The 20941-nt window shown below is 35.8% G+C and overlaps 1 protein-coding gene and 1 pseudogene across 4 annotated transcripts in view; both read right to left on the reverse strand.

Moving 5' to 3' along the window:
- The window catches only part of CNTN5 (contactin 5), a 1112028-nt gene that overhangs the window by 1033705 nt on the left and 57382 nt on the right, over positions 1-20941 (reverse strand). The gene's annotated exons all lie outside the window — the stretch shown is intronic.
- Positions 3226-3943, reverse strand: LOC311597223 (small ribosomal subunit protein uS15-like; annotated as a pseudogene). Its single transcript has one exon. The product of its transcript is annotated as a small ribosomal subunit protein uS15-like (transcript).

Below are 20941 nucleotides of genomic sequence, written 5' to 3' on the forward strand. Positions count from 1 at the left end.
TGTATTCATACCTTCTGTGATTTCTGGAGTACAATAGCCGTGGCGTGCCAAGGCGATGACATGATTGAGCCCTCTTCCCTTTCCTTCTCTTACAGTCTTCAGTTTAGCATTTCTGGGATGGTTCATGAGCTCTGAGTCACTGATTCAGGCATCCCATTTAGGGAAGAAGACTTTTGAGTTTTTTTAAGAGTATTGATAAGAGCCAAGAGACATGGAACACCAAATAGTGAACCAACCAGTGCCTGTCCCTACTCAATCAAAGGAAGAATGCAAATATAGATTCAGGAGCTTTCTTCGCTCCTAATAAAACTCTGCAAGCAGGCAGCAAAGAAGTGCTCCTATTTCTGCAGGAGCTTAAAATAGATCTTGGGTGGTTCTACCATTCCCACCAGTGTTAGCAGCACATACTCTCTTTCACTGCCCAGCATAGCGTGCACCTGAGCAGTAGAAAAGCCTCAAAGACACTAATGAGATTAATTACAAGGCCCTTTGGACTATTCAAGTGTAGTGCAAAGTTTCTATGAATCTCTTAATGAGATTTTCTAATGAAATGTTGATAATTAAAAATATTTTACCTCTCTGCAGAACCTTCTCCTTCCTTCCACTTTAAAACATCTTTCTCAAGTTTTAACTGGTTTAAGTTGTTTTAACTCAAGTTTAAAGTGTTACTAGTAATATTCATAGCTAATAAGTTGTAAGTATTCAGGTAATTTTTGATCATCTCAATTTCCACAGAAGAAAAAAAAAACAGTAAGAATCCAAATTCCCTATGTGTATATGAAAATTACATGAGTTCAAGTTTCATCTCTAATTTTCATTCTGTATGTCAGATATATGAGTATAATATATATGTATATATTTAAAATATGTATATTTATAAAACAGTGATATGATAATACTGTAGGAATTTTTATTCAAATATAGAATGATATAATTTTAACTGATGTAAAAAATATTTCATTTCAAATCTCTTGTATACCTAATTGTTCTGGGACTATATTCATGAGTAAAAATAGGATAGCCATGACTGTTGGCTTAAAAACACGTTTCCATATGTCACATAGAGACTCCTAATTTGTTTAACATTTCTAAAAGCAACCACTTTTAATATCTTGGAATACATATCCTAAACTCATGTTATGGAAAGCTGAAATGAAAGGGTATTATGTACAATGGTATCTTCAGTACCTATATGTTATGTGTAACCTCATGTTGAGCCTCCAGTGATATACTCACTCAGAAAGCTTGAAAGACAGAACTCTATTTATGATTTATGAGCCAATAGTTACAGTTATTGTATTTGGTGACTCCACTAGACAGACCACAGCGTTTAATGTTTAATGTAGGTGAGAATTAATAGGTATTGTGTAAATTTAAGTAGTTATTTCTCAAGATAGGGGAGGTAGCTCAGCAGTTAAGAAAGTATACTAGTCTTTTTGAGGACACATTTGGTTCTCGGTGCCCACATGAGTTCACAACTATGTGAACCATTAGATCTAGGATATCCAAGGCCTCTGACCTCTGTAGACACCTGCACTTACATGTCCACACCCACATGCATGCACACACACACATATATGTAATTAAGAATAATGAAAATTATCTTTAGAAATGAATTGTTCCATTCTCACTAAATATTTCAGTATAAAATATTTCAATATGAGGAAAAGGATGATATGAGCTGGGAGCTAAAGGATCAAGAGAAGATAGGAAAATTTCATGAGGAAACTCATTACATTGCTTGGTAATTCAAATGGAGAGTAGGATAGAGAGGTGGCTCTGTTAAGACCACTTAGTGTTCTTGCAAGGACTTGAGCTCCCAGCACTCATGTCTGGCAGCTCGTCAGGACCTGTAACTCCAACTCAGGGCAATGCCATTAGATTGATTGCCTCTCAGGCACCTGTGCTCCAGGTGATACATATATCCAGGTGATATATATATATATATAAACATTGCACATAAACTATCAAAAAATTCATCTAGATTGCAGTCAGTTCATAGAGACCTCCCCTCTTGACTGAATGTGGGAATACCTGCTAATATAACATACAGGCTCTGAATATCAAGACAAATTGATATTTTGACTTTAACCCTCACATGTTTCCTAGCGGTAGAGATGTCATTTGCAACTTACAGTTCTACACTACCCAGTGCTAATCACTTTTCATTCTGTAGGAAAGAGTAGGAAGGGGTAAGTGAAAGGAAGTCACAGTGTCCAGAAACTCCTTGTGCCTCTATTGGAAATAAATATTAAACAAAATTTAAGTGATTGCCATATATTGTATGTTGGTAGTATATTCTGTTCAGGATAACAAGGAAGTAAGGCAGAACAGGTCAGGGGCGCAGTTTCAATATTGCTTTTACAAAATTGTAATTAGCCCTGGGTTTGGATCCCTACAGGGCACTTAGATATAATTTGGTTAACTATCGCTTTCAAAATATAATGTCATTCATGGTTTTTAAGGCTCTCAGGCAGGGACAGATGCATTCCTCTGGGAAAAACCTTAGTCAATAAATGTGCCAACAAAGGATGCCTGCACATTCAGAATCTATCCACCTTTGTTCTTTTATAATAGAGGATTATTATTTATGTTTAATAAAGCTACCTCTTGAGCTATTAGAAAAAACATTTAGGAGAATGATGTCCTGGGACTTCAAATAGGTAGCAAACAAGTTCATTTCCTATGGAGGACATATTTCAGGGTAGGATATAAACATCTCGTTGGAGCCAGAGAGACAGCTCAGCAATTTAGCATACCTTCCACTATCCCTGAGGACCCAGTTCAGTTCCTAACGTGCACATGGCAGCCCACAAATACCACGAGAATGGTGGAATGTAACACAGCAATCATAGCAACCACTGTATCAACTGAGCAATCTCCAAGACACAAGAACATGATGTCACATATTCTGTTCCTGAAAAGTATGAAATACCAGAGGGATGTGGAGAAGGTTAAGTAGTTAACAATGCAAAGGCTCCTCCAGAGGGCCAGAATTTGGTTCTCATCACTCTTATTGGGTTCACACCAGTCATAAACTCTGGTTATATGAAATCTTCTTGACAGTTTCACCTACACTTGCATGTGCACATTGCCTCCCTCAAATGCACATGTTCAGAAGACTAAAAGGTTCTAAATATATATCTTTAAACGAAATCAGAATATGAATGGCTGCTTTTCTAATTTCCATCCATGTCACTCCGATCATATAAGTGACAGGTGCATGCATAGATTCAGATGTACGCAAATGTTGCATGTGCAGCATGTGTGTTTGCTCATAATTCTCAGATAAAGGATCCACTTCCCACAGGCTCAAGGAACATTTTAGGCATGTGACATGTAGACTTGTACATGTCACTAGCTAAGACCAACATAATTGTTTTAAATTCTGTGGTCATTAAATTGTTACATTGAATATCTTAGTAATAGAATTTTCATTTTATTATTTTTATTTATTTAAAGTAATTTTATTGTTGTGTACACATGAGAATTTATGCTACTAGATCAAAGGCTATGGACAACTCATATTTCCAATTAGGTGGGAGCACCTGCTTAGTCATATAGCGAAGAGCCAACTGGTGAATCCTCCTCTCTATCAGAATCAGAAGGAATTTAGCATCCTTATCCTTTCTGTTCCTTTCAAGATGCTTGAGGACAGTAACAGCTTTCTTAATCAAATGGTAGAGATCCCCCGGGAGATCAGGGGCAAGGCCTGTGGACTTAAGGATTCTCAAGATTTTATTACCAGTCACAAATGGACCCGTGCCACACCATGTGTCCCTTAGGATCACATCTATCTATGAGGGAGTCAAGCATTTCTTGGCCAGTTTGTAAATCAGGTCTTTTTTGTTATCAGAACTCAACTCCACCATGTGGATACACTATGGCGGTAGGGCAGTGCCAACTGGGACAGCACCTTTCCAGGAGCCTGCGTGTGACCCATGATAGCAGAGGTCTGGCCCCAAAGAGAGAATGAGGGAGGAAACAGCCAGAAACGTCCATTTTAATTTTGAATTGAGAACAGAAAATTATATAGCTGGTTCTGCAAGACATTCTCTAGTTTTCTTCATGCTGCATATGAAAACCTAAGGTAATTGTAAGTATTCCCAGAAACCATCCATTTTTCATGAGCTACATCATGTGAGAGTTGGGAGAATTGATGACCTAAAAATGTCTGTTCCTTGGAATGACAGGCTTATTTCCATTATAGATCAACTGGGAACTGTTACACTGCTTTATTATTCCTAATGTAGGAATAATTCCTAATTCCAAAGTTTTTGCAAATATTTCACATTAGAATTTTGGAAACCAGGATAATTAAATAAGACAGAGATTTTTTTTTAAAAAGCACTCTCACTAGAGAAAGACTGCCTATCCTTTATCGGAACATTCATATTAATTTACTGTTCACAAGGTGCAGGCAAGCAGGAAAGTTTTCTCGAATGGAGATTGTGTTATTTAAAAGTAGATTTGGAATGTTAAATTGCAGGTGATTTTTAATTATCTTGACCCAATAACAGAAAATGAACTACAGCAGGGTGGAACTCTCACAGGAGTTTGGACCCACAAGGCCAACATCACTTAGCATACCCATAAAGATCATCTATATAATCTCATAGAGTGTGAACCAGTAGAGAACATGGTGTTCTGCTCTCACTCTGTCATCCAACATGAATGAACCACTGGCAACTTTTTATGACATCCGAGGGAAGTATTTTAACAACAGAACTTTGGTTTTAATTGTTAGAACTAGTATAGACTCTCTCACCTTCACCCATACTATTTCCTTTGTCTCACTGCTTGAGCACACCTGGCCACTTCCTTGCTGATCAGTCTAGTGCAGTGGTTCTCAACCTGAGGGTCATGACCCCTTTTTGTGTTTGCTTATCACATGATTACATTATGGTAGCAAAAATACAGCAATGAAGTAGCAACAAAATAATTTTATGGTTGGGGGATCACCACAACTTGAGGAAATGTATGAGAGGATTGCAGCATTAGGAAGGCTGAGAACTACTGTCCCAGTGTATGAGGTAGATTTCACAGCAGAACTGCCACCTGTGTTAAATGTTCGTCCTGTGGAGTTCTAGCTTTTGCTTGCTGTTCCTAGCTCAGCATGCCAATCTGATGTGTGCTTTTTTACTTGCTGTGATCTGCATCAGACTGAATACTTAGAGGACAAGCAACTGACAAAATGGTTCACTCAGTACATCAAATATTTGGATTAAGTATATATTTTACCCATTAAGCACTCTAAAACTTTAGAATAACTTATATTCTTATAATTTTCAGTGTAGCATTGTTCGTTATTTGAAGTGATTATAGTTGGTCAGATACCTGTGAAAGTTTGGCTACAATACAATAAAAAGAAAAGAACTTGTTTATCTCTGTTTTTATTTTCATTACATATAAGAGATGCAACCACATTTTTTCTGGAAGCTATTATACCTAAGGACACAATATCCCCCAGAGGCTGGGATTAAAAAGATAACTCAAATGTTGAGACTTCTATTATCCTTACTTCCCACATGATCTACAACACTCTGTAATCACTTAGTGTTCTTCAGGTACATAGTCTGTACTTTAACAATGAGAGAATGGAGCACGGATAATGGCATCTCAAGTTACAGAGACAATTGCAAGGTTTGAAACAGGCGTAGTTTGTGACCTTGGAAAGTAAGTACCTTATGTACTTTTATTCTTTCGTTTTTGGCAAAAAACAGTTTAATAATAGATGTGTGGCAACCATTATGAGAACTATATGAGTATATAGTGTATAAACTGTATATTTTATATAAATGAGAAATAAACATATTTTCCTTGGAATTGGAAAGAAAGCTGAAAATGTTGAACCCACCTCCAGAGGACTCCCATTCAATTACCAGCACTGAGATCACACCCTTCCCTGCCTGTACCTAAAGCTCAAGTGGCACACTCTTCTCGCTTGTACTAGCACCACCCCACATTCATGTGGCACACACTCACAGAGAAACATACATACACATAAGGTTTAAAAATCTTAAAATGCTTATGTCCTAGAATACTGAAGACCATAAAATTATATGACTGGCTGAAAAAAAAAAGGTATTTTGTTTTAGAGTACAAATTAGTGGGTTAATACAGGAGAATGGATGTAATCGTATGTGTAACTGCACCATTTGTTATTAGGTGTACATATTAATTAATGAGAAGTATATGTACCACCATATATAATTTGTATGTTCACATGTGTGTGTAGCTGTTGATAATAGGTGACATGTATGAATAGATATTGTATAAGTATATGTATATATTTATATATATAGCAGTAAGTATGGGCATTTACTTGTACCTTATAAGCTTAATCGATACATTAGATGATTACTATAGTAATAAATATATTTTAGTTCCGTGTGAGTATATTCACTTTTATGATGATATAATCTGGGAAATGATGTTACTCTTACCAAGATTTACGTGTCATCATTTTGACGTTTTGAAAAGAGCAATCAGCCTAATAAAGATGCCTACTCAATTCATTTTCATTATATCTTGTATTTACCATGAACCCAATATGGAATCTAATTTATTATTATTTTTAATAGAGACTTGTCATGTTCCATAATGGCTGTTGAACTCATTATGTAGTTCAGTTTGGGCTTCAACTTGAAATAATTCTCCTGCGTCAACCTCACGAGTGCTGGAACAACGTGTCACCATACCTAGCTCTGAACTTTTATGTGTTTCCCTTTTCCATATAAAAGTTCACAGAGCAAACTGTAAATGGTGAAATCCTGAATAAAATGTAGAGCATAACTTAAATCAAGCTATTTTTATTAATCTGCCAAAATGTAACAATTGGCAAACATTGACATTCTTTGCAGATGCACAATTTTGGGTGATGGAACCTCAGTTAATTGGTTTCTCCTCTTAGTGATTTTCACTTGCAAAGTCTGAAATAGAATACACACTTAGGAAACATGAGAAGTGGTACTTCTCCCACCCAAAGGAATGCTCCAGGTACTCGCACTAATATTTCCGACACAAAGCTTCAACCTCAGAGGAGGCATCTATCTTCCCAAGTGTTGGATCACAGGCACGGCTGACATTCCTGTGGGCACATCTTGGTAGAAGAGAAATTACACAGATGTAAAAGCATCATGTTCATCTCAAGATGAACTTAGGGTCTGAATTTGCAGTAAATCAATCTAGAATTTCAAATCATACCTGGCGTCACCATGCTTTTAATGCATTTGATTTTTTTTTTTACAAGAGGAAACACTTACATGCAGCTTTCTGACCAGAAATTCTAGTCCTTTGTAGCTATTATCTAGGTTAGTTAGCTAAGAAGAGACTATCCTAACTGAAGAATTCCATTAAATTACAAGAATAAGCTTACTGAAAGGAAATATAAGTGTCCAAGCTATGTGTTTCCCTACTCTATAAATTTCACTGCACTCTTCCTGCGACATCACATCATTGGTTTATATGTATACATCTTTCTTCTAGAGTTTGCTCAATGAGACATTAAAGTTGTTACCTTGGATTTGTTTCTCGGTTATTGTACCCCATGGAAATGCAAAGATTACATTCCTCAGAACCTTTTACATGTACAAAAAAAATGATTATCACATTAAAGACATCAGGATAATATCATTATTAAAGCAAAACCAAGAAAGTAGGGCTTCACATGCTTTCTTGGAAAGAGTAACACTTTTAAAATGCAGCTTAAAAAAACAAAATAATATTATGAGCAATTATATACCTGTGTGTGCTTTGCTGTTTCTGAAGCCATGTTAGTTCCCAAGAGGAAAGATTTACATATTTCTTTGTAACTGTTCTTCTATATGCAAGAGCATCATCTTCTAATAGTCTTAGTACATGTGATAAAGAATTTATACAGCTGTATGAGTTATAAGAAGGGTATAGATAATAAAGCGAGAACACAACAGCATTATTTTGCTTGCTGATGCAATATTTTCCTCAGAGATCATCTAAGACTACATGGCTCTAACCCAGTTGAAGTACACATTGATGTCTCATGTCTTTCTTAAATTACTTAGATCTTGTATAGAAAATTTCCTTTGTAACAAAAAGAAGCACACCACATAATGTGTAGGTTTTGTTCTTTTTTAAACTGTTCTATGCATCTTATCATTCTGCTACTGCCATACAGGTGAGCCCTTGTCTACCAATTATCTCAGATGTTTAAGGAAAAATATACACCAAACTCTGACTTTTTTCATGGAGATACAGTATAAAAATCTGAACAAACAGCTCACAAGTTTTGTAAAAATACAACGTAGGAACTGTTGAGTGATTCGAGGTATCTGCTAGAAGTCGTGTCACACAGCTCACTATGAATTAATTATTGCAGGTGTTTATTTAGGCTCCATAACATTCAATAGTGGAAGGAACATTTGTGGTTATGGCCATTAGTGCAGTCCACCTAGCAGTTCAAGCGCTTGTACCACAGTCTTTGCACAAGTAGTTTTAAAATGAGATTGAGACTAAGAGTTAATCACCAGAGATACAAGTCCCTCAGTTCATGTGTGACATTTTCATCCTCTCAGCCATGACACTGTGAGAGCATCTTTCAAAACATCCAAAATACACTTCAGAAAAATCATTTCCTGAAAACTGAGAGCATTATCACTTTGGTTCTTTTTTTTATTATTATTACAATGCACTTTTTTTCATTAAAAAAACTTATTCTGAGTTACCTAATATCCCAAGATAGAAAATAACTTTCTTTTAATTCTAAAATATTCAATTATAAATAATTATCTTCTCCTATGCAAACTTGATATTTATTTTCTTTCAGGTTAATGCATTCTGTAATGTATGACCGACTACAATCAAACTACTTAGAACACAGAAATAGTAATGGGAAATAAAAGTGCTAATGCTTGCTGCTTAATTATCAAATGTCAAATTTTCTTGTGATTCTGTGCCTCAGTGTTTATCTTTCCTCTGACATAAGATTTGGTGGTTCTTAACATCCCCACTTATCAAGGAGACTCATAGTGAACTAACAGGGTGTAAATTACATTTCCAAGAGAATATAGCTAACAAGAGTTACTTTGCAGGCATTAAGACAGATATGAGGTACAACAGAATCACTGGTTTAAACCAGTTGTTGTCTGTATGAAAATGTATACAACTTTCTTTTTTTTACATTATTTATTACTTATTATTCAGTATTTTCTGATTCTATATATTATTTTGTGTAAGTTTTTTTATTAATTTATTCTTGTTACATCTCAGTGGTTATCCCCCTGTGGATGGATGGCAAATCGGTGAGAAAATTAAATCCTCTACCACAAAAAAAAATCTTGTAGTTACGTTCATGAGATCAGGTTCTCTAGCAGAGTGAAAGCTAAGCCTAGGCGAGCTACTGCCATATATTTTGAATATGAAGAAAACTGTGACTTTCAAGCAAAACTGTAAAGCCTAGTCAGCAACCATGAACTTTTAGGCCTTAAAATATCTTTCCATAGAATTTGATTTTAGGATGAGTTGCTTAGGAGGATTCTTATGATATTGTTTTATAAAGAATAAACTCACTAGCTGGAGCTGTTACTCATGACAAATGCCTTTCTACGTACCTGTTAAGCTCATTGATTTTCTGTGCAATGTGACACCAGAGCCCCCATTTGCTCCTTAAATTTGCAGCTGGTTCATGCAAAATAAGCCATTTTGCAGCCCATCTGTTGTAAGTGAGAAATCTGTGACAGAGCAGAGCTCTGCCCTGTGTGACTTTATCACTTGGGTTGCAATTTCTAAATAGATTTCAAAAATAATGATGTTCAGTTTCTACTTTTAGATACCAGTGAGATAACACCTGTCTAGACAGATGGTCTTTGGACTGTGAAACTAAAGACAGCTGAGAAGCAGAAAAAAATCAAGTTGGCGACTAGTGTGAAACCATTAGAATCTCTTGTGGAAACCTTTTAGTCCCGAAAAACACTTTCTATTAAAGACGTTTGGGGAAACTTGAACACACTCTCAATAGGAGGTAGGGTCCAAAGAAGTGACAATGAAACCTATATAAATAAAATACTCATGTCAGCCATCATTGAATTAAAACACTGAACAATTTTTTTAAAAAAGTACCTTATACCAAACCATTAAGCTGAGAAGTCTTCTCTCAGAGAACAGCAGCAGTTGGTATAGGAAAACCTACAGCTAGAGCCTCGTGTTCTTCCTCTTGTCTCCTGTAGCCTAGGTGAGCCCTGCACTGGAGGAAGCTCTTTCCACCTGTTGTAACCCTGTCTTCTAATTAAGAAAACTTCTGTGGTTGTCTCAAGGGAGTTAAGCTGCTTAGTAAACATCACCTTTTGTCCCACCAGCATACAGGCTGACATTTTAAAAATGACTGTCTCCAAGGTGACAGGCACATTGTTCTCTTTGAATAACGTTCCACTCATTGTGGCAACTCATTTTAATAAGCCACTAAGTGTCCATCAATAAGGAAGTTGCCTTGTGACTTTTCTGATTTTAAAAAAGAACTCTCTTGTTATTATTGAAGCCAGACTTGACAGATGTGTTAGGCTTGACCTGACAGGAGCTGGTAAGCCATACAGTTGGCAAAGGAATACAGTATGACCCTCTCAGGAATAAGCAGTGTAAACAGTGTACAGAGGTGTTCACTCCTAATTACAACACAGATATCCATGTACTAAAATCAAATATGGGTCTCACTCAGAAAACAATGAGAATTTGTATAGTTCATATATATATATATATATATATATATATATATATATATGGATATAATGTATACATATGTATATATATATATACATATATTATACTCGGTAAGAAGATTAATGCAATTTCATAGAGATTTTTCTCATATATTGACTTTCTGATCCTAATTGCCCCTCTGAATAAAAAGTTTAACTTTTACCTTAAGTTTATAAATTATTCAACTATAAAAATAAGAAACTGAACAACTTAAATTATGAATGTGTTTTTATGTGGAAAAAACAAATGATCCTCATGAGTAGTATTCTGCGAGTTTTTCCCTGAAAACGACAAATGTATTTCTTTTAATCATTTTTCTAATATTAAGCTTATGAAGAATGAAGTGTTTTTAAAGATGGATTGAAATACCTGTTCAGCGTTTGAAGACTGGTTCACTCAGAATGTAATACTACATTATAAATGCAGTTTTAGCATATGAACATATTAAGAAATGTATCATATCTTTGTAAATATGTAGACATCATAACTGTAATAAATATGGTACACTATTATTAGTTTCATTTTAAAGATATATAAAGATCCTATAATATTTCTCTATTATCTTGGTAACAACAAAGACATACCAATAATGTGTAAAAAATATTAAGCTACTAAAACTATTATCATTTATAAAATGTGGTATTACGCTACTGTTATTGTTTTACATATTTTCTATTACTGGGTAGACATATGTCCTTTCATGGCTCTTTTGCTTGGTCCTCATTCATTATATTTGATACACAATGGTCTTGACAAACCTTTAGACCTTTGGACACTAAGAAGAGTTCCAAATGTATTGTAAAGAGTTCCACATTAAACACAGAATAAGCTACACTTCGGTAAAGGGAATTCTCCCCTTGAGCACAAGATATGACACTTGGGTGAAAGGGTTTACAACTAACTTTCTTTACATGTTTCTATGAATATTTTGAGATTAATCTTCAAACTTAATTCAATATATACATTTTGAAATATAAGTGTATACATACACATGTGCATACATGAATATATATGACATTCTACTAGCCAATACACATAGGCTGCAGTATCTTTTGACATATAGCACACTGTGTACACATACACAAAAGATTCAATATTGCCTTGGTAATTCCCGCTCAAAGAGAAATTCTTTCTAAGTAAGTTTCTAAGTTGAGACAAACAATGCATTTGAAATAGCCTTGAAATCATTACTTATAAAGCATATCAGCAAGAAAGCTATAGTTAAAAAAGAACACTATAATTTATCATAAACATAAATATATACTCTTTAACCCTTCACATGGTGAGAAAAACAAGCCACCTGAACGTTTTATCTGAATGAAAACTTTAATTCCATGTTGATGCGTTGTGTGCTACTACTATTAAACGTGTATAGCCAGGGTATGAACCAAAAAAACAGGCATCAGTTAACCTTAATTCCAAACCTGAAGTCTTTGAGAAATCACTGAGCCCTCAATAAATCTCAGTGCTTGCTCTCCTCACAGGATTACTGTGGGAAAGACATGAAATGATGTCTAAGAAAAACTTACAACCTGCTGCAGACCATCCAGGAATCATTAAATTTCATTATTCTTTGAAAACTATATATTTATAGAATGTATCTTGGTCATATATCCCCCCACTCTCTCTTCAACTTCTGCCTGCCCCTAAATACATTCCTGCCTAGATGATGGGAATTTTATAAGATGCCAGCCTCTGTACATGGCATGGCTGCTGCACACATGAACTTATTTCAGCTGTGGCTACCAGCCTCTAACGTAGCCAAGGTGAAGTCATTTGAAAATGTCAGCATAGTTGAGCTGGAGGACCTTAATATCCCACCCACAGTTGAAAGGCAGGCATATAGACCACATGAGTAGCTAAATCCAATGCTCCTCTTAACGCCCTTCCCATGCTAGAGGAGTGCTTTATGTTTCTGACCTGTGAAAATTACAGGATTCTTTTTACTGGAAGCAGAAACATCACCTGCCACTCAAGTTATAGCAATGCTTTTGTCTCCAAGACATCTGGTGAGACCGAAAGAAAATGCATGGAAATGAACCAATTTTGTTCCACATTAGAGATTTTTTTACTAATTGTAATAGCTTTTTTATCTACAGCCAATTATTTTTCAAAACCAATAAACTTTAATGCATGTTGAGATATTTTTGTCACATTATTTTCACAGTTGGATACTCTTTTTTAACCAGTAGATATTTTTCAAAGGAATAAAAGCATTTTGTAGTGAAGTTACTGTAAGATTTAATTCAACTTAAACATCCTTGTTTAACCATTCATGAAAAATTATAGACAGTTTAAATGTTATTTAAATACAATTGAATGAATAACATCGCATCATATTCAAAGATAATTCACATCCACTGAACAGATGAAAAAACGTGACCTAGTTATAGGTTGAAAGTATTATGAATACTTAATATTTTTAGAAAAAAATATACATTGCTATAAAACTATTTTCTTTATCTTTGTTTCAAAAATGTTCATGGTTCTTAAGTGCTTACATTATAAAGACACATATGCTTTTGGGCTAGAGCTTCCCCGACTCACAGCTGCACTATTCTGTGGTCAGCCCCTGCTTATACCATCCACACTTTATATATCCCAGCTTCAGCCGGTCCTGATAGGCACATGCTCACTTGGTTTTCTGTGCTCCACTTAGCCAGCCTGATTGTAATGTACCTTTATGTCTCATGTCCCACATGTATCTTAATCATGATTTTCTGGTCTTACTCTGTACTGCTTGATTTGGGAGTCATGGTTGATAGTGCAGAGCAAATGGAAATGTAAATAGAGTTCCAGATCATCTGGAAACTTCCGTCTGTGAACGGCATGCAGTGGTTTGCAAGCTCCTTGGTTTCATTTGTTTGTCCGTTTTGCGTTCGTGAGGGTTGTCTATAAACTTGCCTATAACGAGTCAAAAATATAACATTGAGATACATGGTTTGGGGAGATGGGAAAAGCAAAGGGCCCAAAATAGCCAGCCTGTATAAAACATATATCCTATGTTATATATGATTCATTTAGGTGAGGATTTTAAATTCTGTTTTAGTATATTGAATTTATTTACAGGAGCATGAGAGACACAAAGGCATCTACATCACTGAAATCCCAGCCTAGCATTGGTGACAGTTCACCCTGGGTAACACTATGGGTGACAAGGAGGAACCCTGGATCTCCATACAACTTTTGAAGTTCTTTTTAAAATATTTCTATCATATACATTAGAATGTGTCTCTGTCTATATGGGAGTCGGTATACATGAATGTGGGTGCCTGCAGAATCAAGAAGAAGGGGTCAGATGACCTAAAGCTAGGGATGTAGGCTATTGCAAGCCTCCTGACATGATGTTGGGAACTGGACATGGGCCTCTCGAAGAACGGTGTGCTCCCGCATCCGCTGATTGCCTCTCCTGATTCCATGCTTGATTTTTCTTAAGAGCAGTGTCTCAAACTATCAGAACGCAGTGAGAATAACAACATTCACAGCTAAAGGCAGTACGTAAAATATACAGGAGAATGTACCTAAAATCTATTCTTTTACTATCACAAATATTCCTTGTCATACTGAAGTTGCTTTGGTGCTCCATGTCAAATGAACTCCTTAAATTAGAAGCCTGAAACCCCTAGAGAGTCATGGAAGGATGCTGGACAAAATCCTGACATCTCCAGAGACTCCCAGAATTCTGCCTTGCTACCAAAGCATGTGCCCTTAGCACAGCAGCCACTGCCTCCTTTGCCACTAGAGGCACTCTTGTTCTTACACAAGAATTTGTTTCGTGTGTCATGGCTGTCTTGTCATGTTGGCTACATGTGTAAACTGTCTAATCTTTTACAAATATCAGTTACTTCTATTCCTGTCTACACTCACATGTTTTGACCATGAAGATACTATCCATTTTTAGAATAAGTTTATTGGAAACTGTCCTTCTTATTTGAGGAAGTGATATTGAAATTTTTGTTTACTTGTTTGTTCATTTAGGCCTTCATTTATTTCCAGTATATTTTATAATTTCAAGGTGCTCATAATCATACTTCAGATTCCCTTAGACCAGATCAATAGTTTAGATCCACATTAATTTAAATTATACATGGGTGGTACTAGCAATAATGATGACATATTAATGAGATTAATCAATAATGCATTGTATTGACAGAACATGGTTATTGTGCATCTCTTATGCTAATTACAAATATAATGCACAGAATTACTGATCCCAGTAGTATGGCTAACAGATAGTCAAAGAAAACAAAGATATTTAGTCCTGATCAAAGGATGGCATTTGACACTACTATCGTAAATGACAATATACATAAACTAACAGTATCTAATTGGCTATAAGGCATTAATATCAGAAATCTAGCACCTAAATTTTATTTACTACCTCATAATTTTTACCATTAAACTATTTTTAAGTGAGTGACAGAGTGTTAAGCTCACATAGGAAGTGATGAGGCACAACCTTCAAATTCAAACCAAGAGGCACTGGAACACCCGAGATGCAGGCTGGATTCTAAGTGCTCTCAGCCACAACCTACACTGGTATAACTGTGTTTGCCAAGGCTTGTGTTTTCCTTAGCTTGCCTCTACTGGCAATGTGAAGTGGAAACGAATGACATGTTCTTCTGGATAAATATATGATGTTGTAAAACCACTGTTTATTATAAAATGGCACTTATTTTGTCACCATCAATTTTTACAAAAGCTTTTATTTGACACTGCTGCTGCTCTTGTGCTTACTAATTTTATTGATTCATCAGATTATTTCATGATATTTTGACTGTGAATACGGATATATTTTTTCTATCCAATATAGGTTACATTTGATGTCAGAATCCTACCATAGGTTATCTCTTCATTAGATAGCTACCATATATGAACAAGAAAACATTTTTAAAAATCAAATCAAATAATAAGAAAGAGCAACATATTTCCATCTGTCTTGCTGTCCAGCATGAAGCAATGAGCACCTCACTTGGTGCATGGTTCTGGGTCTGATTTGCAGACCTCCCTGCCTAGGGCCTTACAAACAGGACGACACTATGGGCTAACTTCTTGATTGATGTTCTGTGTTTTAGTGTGCTATATTAAAGTTTAGAACTAATAACTTTGGAGAATTTTAGATAATTTTGATTAAAGTGTATTAAGTTTAAATTAAAAAATTATAATTCCTCTACAAGCTAGGAATGCATAAATAAAATGCTCCGAATTCCTGAGTACTTATTTTTCAATCAATAACTGGGTCTAGAATATCATTTAGACAGAAAACCACTATCAATAGTTCAACTAAAGATTATATAAATAATGAGAACAGGAAAAAAAAAAAAAGAAAACTTCAAGAGCCGCTTTAGAAAACAAAATCTAAATATTTGAAATGTTAATTGCAAAGAAATTTGCTAAACACTGAAAAGTATTGATGTGTAAAAGTACAAAGTAAATAAACCCATAATCATGTCACTTAAGCTAAATATTATCATTAAATTTTTAAAATTTTCATAAATATAATCAACAAAAATACTACCATCATGGTTTATAGTGTGTTTTTATTTTTAAATGATATCACATATTTCCCTTCTCCCTTCTCTCTCTCTCTCTCTCTCTCTCTCTCTCTCTCTCTCTCTCTCTCTCTCTCCTAATTTGAAAGCATTGGCACTGATACAGTCTGATGAGATTGTACAAGAAATATTGCATTTCTTATTCATGGTTGTAAATTTTCATGAAGATATTCTTTGTAGAAGATTCTTTTTATGCATTTGCTCAAGTTCCTCTCAATGTAATTTGAGGACTATTATTAGCATACCACTTATTGTATTCCAGAATCCTTTAATCTATGTATTATTTTATTCAAGGTTTATAAATGTTTATAGCATACAGAGGGAATTACTTGAATCTTAGAGAAGGCGCAGAAACTCAGGTGCATGAACTCACTGATCAGCATCGTCAAGCCACGGGCCCTGGTGATGTTTTTGACCTCCCTTGGCTTTGCTATAAATCACACAGGGCTGATGTATCTTGCTCAGTCTCTGTTGCTAACCTCTAGCCTCCACCTACTGCCATGGCTATGCTGTAGAAGCATGTCCTACTGGGGTCCGTGTGTGTCCAGTTTACTCTGATCAGTCTCCAGTGTGGCATATACATCTTCCATAATGTCTACCCTTCCTAGACTTCACCACTTTTAAAGTTGGTTTCTGAACATTTGTAGAAAATAAAGTTTAAAATATTTAAATATTCCTTTTCAGTAAAATGCATATCCATGAACCAAACTATTATAGTGTCCATATTTTCAACTGGCTTGTTTAGAGTTGTACTGTTTAACTGAATTATAGTTAGGGAATATACTTCAATATTTTGCAATAGCCAGTGTGTTGCTCATGAATGTATGATAATAAATGTTGGTAACTTATGAATCTCTCCCTGTGTAACACTAAATGATCTTTAATACAGAGTGTGTTTATGTTCAAGTCACTGTGATGGGACACTGAACTTAGGTATGCAATTTGTGAGCTGCAAAACCTTTGGAAAACCATGGGAATACACTGTGCCTTAACCATCCTGCCATGCACGGTATTCCACCTCCAGGATGGAGGAATGAACGCTGCTGAGTTGATCTCTGCAAAGCTCTTACACTGACAGAGGCTTACCCATACAAGGCATTTCTCATCCTGGAGTAAGTACTGTACATTAATAAGGATTTTCCAGTTATCAGTGCAGGCTGGTATACTGTCAGTGATAGTACACAGTTCTTAGCACAATACTTGAATAGTACGAGAAGATACTGCAATTAAGTTATGTTGTCATTAAAACTCTGGATTTTTAACAAAAAGTTCCCATGTTAAGTACAACTTCTGTTAAATTTATTAATAACATATGAGATATTGAAGGACTTTCAGGGAGTAAACCTGATGACATAAATGGCTACTGTCCTGTGAAGGTGTATATGTTACGTTAAATTTATGAAACCAGTTTATTTTTACTAATATCATTGACAGTAATGTTAATGATAATATTAATGAAAATTTTTAATAATTATTCTTCCAAATTTTTAGCACCTTATGTTATACTGCTTATTATTTTGATGACCATCCAGTAGGAAACATGGCTTAGTGTGACACCACACCATTCTCTGCTATGAGCATCTTTCAATCATTTTGTTTATTATTAAGAGGACTCAATTGAGAGACAGGAAGAAAGCATGACAGAAAGCAGGGAATGTGGTCATTGAAATGAGAAGGGGACCAGCAGCATGGAACAGTGTGATGTGGTGGGAGTCAGGAGAGGATCAACAGAGGTAAAGTGTGTTACAAAATTATTCAATGAAGCTTATGACTATTATGCTAATTTTAAAATAATAAGCTTTAAAACAATAATATTAATGCCAGGTTTTGTTGTATGTTCACAAAATGTAGCACTGGAGAGTCAAAGGTCATCCTTATCTTCACCGTGAGTTTGAATCCGGCCTGGGCTATGTGAGACCATACGTCTTACTTGTCCCATTTCTATGATAAACCTAGTTAACTCCACAGGCCTAGTGAAGGCATGCATTTTGGAGAAGAACCTACAGCCATCACTTTATTAAATCAATATACTCCCTAACAGCATTCTAAGCATTTGTCCATATACCCACAGATAAGTGTAGTCTTTCTTCCTTATCAAAGAAACGCTTCTTTGCCACAGAGACTATAATAGAAAAACCAAAATCCTTCAGAACTGTGGAGTGCATTGCCAATGGCTCGATCTATAGCACAACTCCTGAACTTAAGGCTTGAAGAACATTGAGAGAAAGAGAGATTGTAAGGGTCAGAGGATCCAGGATTACTGTGAGACCATGTCTCTTAGCATTGTCAGGAATGACACCCGTAACAGTTCACCAAGAAAGCTGTCCAAACATGAACCCAACAAGGACAACAGCAACAGATAATTCAAAGTCCATAGGAAGCCATAGGTGAAATGAAAATATAAGGAACAAGACTAGATTCTGAAGGTTCCTGTCAAAGATGAGGACCAGGCATGTCCCACGAAAGCCTTCACTTACCAGGAAACTGAGACAGAGGGGAAGACATTCCAGTGGGACTCTAGATGAGAGAAGCATGGGAGAATGGCAAAGTAGAAGGATCCAGAGGGTCCTAGAAGCCTACAAGTAGAACACTATGATAGGCAGATTTGGGCTCAGGGGTCCCACTCAAATTAAGGCACCAGCCAAGGACAATACAGGCGGTAAAACTTAAACCCCTACCCAAATCTAGCCAATGGACAGAACACTCTCCACAGTAGAGTGGAGAGTGGGATATGACTTTCTCACATACTCTGGTGCCTCACCTTTGACCATGTCCCCTGGAGGGGGAGACCTGGTGGCACTCAGAGGAAGGACAGCAGGCTACCAAGAAGAGACTTGATACCCTATGAACATATACAGGGGGAGGTAATCCCCCTCAGGAACAGTCATAGGGGAGGGGAATAAGGGGAAAATGGGAGGGAGGGAAGAAGGGGAGGATACAAGGGATGGGATAACCATTGAGGTGTAACAAGAATAAATTAATAAAGGAGAAAAAAAGAAGCTTAGGGATGTTAATGTGCAGTGTGAAACCACTCCATTCTTCTGTCTGAGCATGAGGCCTACATGCTCTTGATAGCAATGGGAATCTCAAAGGAAACCACAGCCTTTACAGTATTTCACTAAACACTCATTGCTTTTTGTTGCTTTGCAGCTTCCACTGAATAGACCTGATCTTTGTTAATATTAATTGGAAGTGACTTCAAACATGAGGGATTTATTATTGGGCCCTCAGCCCCAGAGAAAATATAGACAGCACAGGGAAGTGGGGCATACATTTACCCCAAGGAAATGTGAAGACACTGCAGCAGTGCACTGGATTTTAGGTCCTGCCTACTTATATCAGTCATCTCTGTGTTGTTCTATGTCCCAAGTCCTTAAATCCTGTTTATTGCAATGTCACAGCACCTCACACTGTGTGGTAATTTCAAGAATTTTTCCATATCTTTATTTAATGTGTACATAAATGATCCAGAGAAAAAAATCATACAGAAACGATTCTTTTTTACTTACATAATAAAGTAACAGCACTGTGGACATTGCACCATTTGCTTATAGAGTTGCACTTCTAAGTCATAGAGCTCAGGCGTCCTTCCATTCCTCATAGTGTCTGAGATGATATTTCTAAACATTACTATGACATTTAGATCTATGGCCTTCCAATTCTAAGTTCATGACATTTTGATAATGCAGAAAATATGGATCCTGTGAACTAGGCGTAAAATCTCTTTCCTACTTCCTGTGTGGCCTTGGGATTCTCTTCTCCATATAAAAGAAGTAGACAAAATTAATGACCCAGGATAACTCTCTTGTAATATTTCTATGGATATTATGTTTGTTCATAGATGGAAGGTGGTGGAATCTGCCCGTCATGCTATTAGCATGTTACAATGCCCACAGTTATTGCCAGCACTAACTGCACCATTTAATGAGGTCAGTTCCAAACCTCAAATTCACATTATGATTTCTTTTAACTATCTCCACCAAAATACTCTGCCTTCTCTCTAATTAATAAATCATGTATTCCCAGAGTACTGAACCAAACCACTCCACTGCCTCTAAAACATTTGATGAAGTAACAGATAAAGTTTTGAAGCCAAATAATTTATACTCTGCTTGGATAATACTTAAATATTTACTTCAAATATACATTCAACATGTATACTCTTACTTCTTTATTTACTAGATTTTCTCTTAATATGGGTTAAATAGTAGAATATATTTGTGTCCCCACCTTAGCACTTTTAACATTTAAGTAAAGCATGAGTTAACTTGATGCATGGTACTACGTGCCATGATATGTGTACCTAAGTGTAGTTGACTAAAAAAAAAAAATTAAATACAAAGATATATGCTTGAGACAAAGTTTCAGAATCTTCAAATTATTTCAAAATAACTGAGACAGGAAATCAAAGAGAAGAGATAGAGACAAGATTGTGTATCTTGGGCTTTGATATTGAGATATTATTATAAACCCCTAACCCAAATATCTCCATCAAACAGTAGGAAATTATTTGTAGTTAAACTCAGAAAGAAAGTAAGAAGAGAGCCCAAAGGTGCAAATAAATATGAGCAAGCTTACAGATAATATAAAAACAACATTTGACATATAAATAAAACTTTATAAAAATAGTAAAAACTTGTAATTATTACGAGTTTAAATAT

This window comes from Acomys minous (genome assembly GCF_964271855.1).
Source record: "Acomys minous genome assembly, chromosome: 5".
NCBI lineage: Eukaryota > Metazoa > Chordata > Mammalia > Rodentia > Muridae > Acomys > Acomys minous.